The 4,276-nt window shown below is 42.5% G+C and overlaps 2 protein-coding genes and 1 pseudogene across 4 annotated transcripts in view; all 3 read left to right on the forward strand.

Moving 5' to 3' along the window:
* LOC126491938 (protocadherin alpha-6-like) overlaps positions 1 to 4,276 on the forward strand; it is a 173,259-nt gene that overhangs the window by 19,867 nt on the left and 149,116 nt on the right.
* Positions 1 to 4,276, forward strand: part of LOC126491936 (protocadherin alpha-C2) — a 196,204-nt gene that overhangs the window by 13,508 nt on the left and 178,420 nt on the right. The window lies entirely within an intron of this gene.
* Positions 3,787 to 4,276, forward strand: part of LOC126491944 (protocadherin alpha-9-like) — a 15,363-nt pseudogene continuing 14,873 nt past the window's right edge.

Below are 4,276 nucleotides of genomic sequence, written 5' to 3' on the forward strand. Positions count from 1 at the left end.
GAGCTGCTGCAGTTCCAGGTGAGCGCGCGGGATGCTGGTGTGCCTTCCCTGGGCAGCAATGTGACTCTGCAGGTGTTTGTGTTGGATGAGAACGACAATGCGCCTGTATTGCTTGGGTCTGGGACGGGCAGTGCAGATGGAGTATTCAATCAGTTGTTGCCCAGGTCTGTGGAGCCTGGTCACGTGGTGGCGAAGGTCCGCGCTGTAGATGCTGACTCTGGGTACAATGCTTGGCTTTCTTATGAGCTGCAGTCGTTGCCAGGCAGTACACGCAGCCCATTCCGTGTAGGCCTATACACTGGCGAGATCAGCACCACAAGGGCCCTGGATGAGGCAGATGGGACTAGACAGCGCCTGCTGGTGCTAGTGAAGGACCACGGTGAGCCTCAGTTAACTGCCACGGTCACCGTGCTGGTGTCTCTAGTGGAAAATGGTCAGGCACCAAAGACCTCTTCGAGGTCCTCTGTAGGTGCTCCTGTGCCCGAATCATCTTTGGTGGATGTCAACGTGTATCTGATCATCGCCATCTGTGCGGTGTCCAGCCTGTTGGTGCTCACGCTGCTACTGTACACCGCGCTGCGATGCTCCATGGCGCCCACGGGGGGCGCTTGCGGGCCCGGGAAGCCTGTGCTGGTGTGCTCCAGTGCAGTAGGGACCTGGTCATACTCGCAGCAAAGGCGACAGAGGGTGTGCTCTGGAGAGGGTCCGCCCAAGGCCGACCTCATGGCCTTCAGCCCAGGTCTACCTCCGTGTTCTGGATCTGCAGATGGATCTGGAGAACCATCTGTTTCTTTGGACTCCTATGAGAAGGTGAGTTGCTGTAGAATTGCATTTATTCGTGTACTTATTTCTTCGTGGAAGAATTTCTTACATTATTTATATACTGTTTTTCATTCTCTACAATTCTACCAGAGGTTTTAAAATTGCAGACATCTAAATTAGGACAAGACTTGTGTTTGCACACTCCTGTTAGAATAAGTAGCGACACTTGTTGCTCAATGAACAGCTAATTTTAATTAAAGCATTACTATAATAACATCATTTTATTTAAAAACCATAAAGTGTGAATCAGATTGCTAATGCTGAGCTTCAACAACACTTGAAAGGTATTCATTGTGAAAAAGAAAACCTAACCAAACAATAGTAGCCACAACAAAACAACCCACAATGGCTTAGTAGTCATTCAGTTAATATGAATATAAAATTCCAGCTGTTCTCTGGATGGAGACACAAAACAACCAGGGAGTCATAGAAAACCACTTCTCTACTTAGAAACCTAATTCTAGACTTGGCAAGGTTGTGCACACCTTTAATCTTAGCATAGAGGCAGAGGCAGGTGCATCTTTGTGAGTTCAAGATTAGCCTGTTTTACATAGCAAATTCCAGAACAGTCAGGACTACACAGAGAGACCCTGCCTCAAAAAAGTCAAAACAAACCAAACCACAATGATGACAAAAACAATCTCCCAAATCAGAAATATAATTCTATTACAAAGAGTATAAATAAGACTCTCATTTCAATGAAAGTAAAATATATGCCAAAATTTCTTTTAATGTAAATTATAAGAAAATGTTTACAGTGATTTCTATAATGTTAACTATTCCTCTTGTGACATTAGAGAAAACACTCTCCCAGTAGTTAAGAGTTTCTTTCTTCAGAAAGAGATATTTCAAATTACCTTCTTTTTGGTTTAGTGATTAAAAATTTGGGATGTAAAGATTTAAACTGTTAAATTCTCTTGTAATTAATAGCCTGAAAGTTAGAAAAAAACTTCCTTATGATGGATAAAAATTTGCTTTTCTCTTATTATTCCACAAGACGAGCATTTAACATATCTTCAATGTTCTTACATGCTATACTTAACACCATGAAACGGTAATTTGTGGCTTTTGTGTGGTGGTTCTTTAACTGTACCTTTAGCCCACGTTATGTTTTTTAATTTTTTTCATTTTCACTTAACAAACTAAAATCCCAGGAAGAACCAGAATAAAGGACACCTCATTTTTGGTTTCAAAATTCCATCTTAGATCGAGTGAAGCTGGTATAGAGGCCTACGCTGTCAGCTGTTAGGAAAACATGTGTTTTATCTCCACACTGTTTAATTTCGCAGCCTCTTAAAAGTCTTACAACCTTGGATTCCTTGTGCTTAAGTTTCGTCATGTACCCAAAGATAAATTAACCCCACAGATATTTCACAAATTCTGAAATGTATCTGATGGCAGCCTGTAAGCTGGGAGATAATGTGGATTACTATAAAAGGCCAACTTGCCGGTTGCATCAATGTAGACATGGGTCAGAAGGAATGCATCTTAGAGTTACCAAGAACAAAGTAAGCGACGAAAGTATTAGCTCTAAAAGACAGAATTGTCTCGGATGCAAATGACACCAATAGCTCCCCTCAGTCTATACTAAGTGTTCAAATAATTGAACCTGCAGGGGTTAGTGGTGCACGACTTTAATCTCAGAACTCTGGAGGCAGAGGCAGGCAGATCTCTGTGAGTTTGAGGCCAGCCTGGTCTACAAAGTGAATTCGAGGACGGGCAGGGGTATGTAAAAAGACCCTTCTCAACTCAACTCTTCTCTCAATGAAACAAAACAAAAAGCAAACACTGAACCCAAGTCTAAAGGATTCATGGAATGTGAAAAACAACTTCAAACAGAAACATTTGAAGGTATAAGTCCGAATTCAAGGTAAGTTGTGTTGATGGGGATACACTGGATGACAGAAATGCAGAGACTACTTAAAAATTTGAAAATATGGAAATGCTTTTCTTGTAGCAAACTCTGAAAGCAAGTCATGAATTTGTCAATTACTTTACTCAAAATGAGATTCTTTAGACAATATAAGGTGTAACTGATGTAACCAATTTTCAATTTCTTAAATACAATAATCACCCTTTTTTGTCCGTGTACTAGACAGAGTTTAGGCACTGGAGAGTGACCGTTTTCCAAAGGAAATTCATGTTTTTTCCTCCTGAGGATCCTGATTTGGTCATGAGCATCATAAAAATAAATGCATCCAAACTGGGGTCTGAGAATAGTTCATACTCATGAAGGGCTCATTCTCCCAAAGAAACTCCCCAGACTTTAATAATCTATAATTTACACAATGTTTTCTTATTATTGAGACAATATTATGAAGGTGGGAAAAGGCACACGGAGAGTTTGCATGGATGGGAAGCCAAGGTTGTATGGTTGCTAGGAACGTGTATAAGAATGTAAGTGGGAGGATGGCTGATGGGGACGTTGGCGATCTTTACACGCTAGTGTTGACTTCGGAGTCACAAGCATCTAACACACAACTGGATCAGTGTCTTGAAATTGCTGTCTAAATGAAATTTACTTAACCTTAAAACAACGCCAGAAGTAATTGAACTGAGTATTACAACTTGAAGGAGCCTACACCCGTTGCACAATAAATTATCAGCCCTCTTATTATTTCATGACTCTTAAGGGCATGTTAAAATTTAGCTGGTAGTTATCACGAGATCCAGGAAAGAATCACTTCTTGTGGTTTCACCTTGAAGAAAAAGTTATACTATGGATCCACATTAAATATCAAAACGTGTTAGAGAGATGTAATATGTGTCACTAAGTGTCCACAGAGATAATAATCCACAGAAATAAATCAAAGATGTGAATTAAAGAAAAATTGCGCTCATAGAAATATACTTACACATTTAGCCACTGGATGTCGCTGCCGTCCACAAAATAGTAGCCTTTTAGACAAAGACAATTCGCTGTTTCTCGAGGGTTAGGAAGTAGCTACATTCAGAAATCTCAGCGTTTCCATTTTAAAAAAATGAGACTAGGAAATCGACCAGAAGATATTAAAACGTGTGCGCATTCCACACGCCATATTCATGGAGTTTTAAGACAAGAGAATCGTTCTGTGGTGATGTCCAGATGCTGGAGCCATGGAGCTTGGCGTCTGCTGCTCTGGCTTCTGCTCCTCGCAGCCTGGGATGCAGGGAGCGGCCAGCTCCACTACTCCGTCCCCGAGGAAGCCAAACACGGAACCTTTGTGGGCCGCATCGATCAGGACCTGGGGCTGGAGCTGGCAGAGCTGGTGCCCCGCCTGTTCAGGGTGGCGTCCAAGGACCGCGGGGACCTTCTGGAGGTAAATCTGCAGAATGGCATTTTGTTTGTGAATTCTCGGATCGACCGGGAGGCGCTGTGCGGGCGGAGCTTGGAGTGTAGCATCCACCTGGAGGTGATCGTGGACCGGCCGCTGCAGGTTTTCCACGTGGAGGTGGAGGTGAGGGACATTAACGA

This window comes from Alexandromys fortis, unplaced genomic scaffold, assembly GCF_014885135.2.
Source record: "Alexandromys fortis isolate MF-2015 unplaced genomic scaffold, M_Fortis_MF-2015_v1.1 scaffold_283, whole genome shotgun sequence".
In the NCBI taxonomy this organism is placed as follows: Eukaryota; Metazoa; Chordata; class Mammalia; order Rodentia; family Cricetidae; genus Alexandromys; species Alexandromys fortis.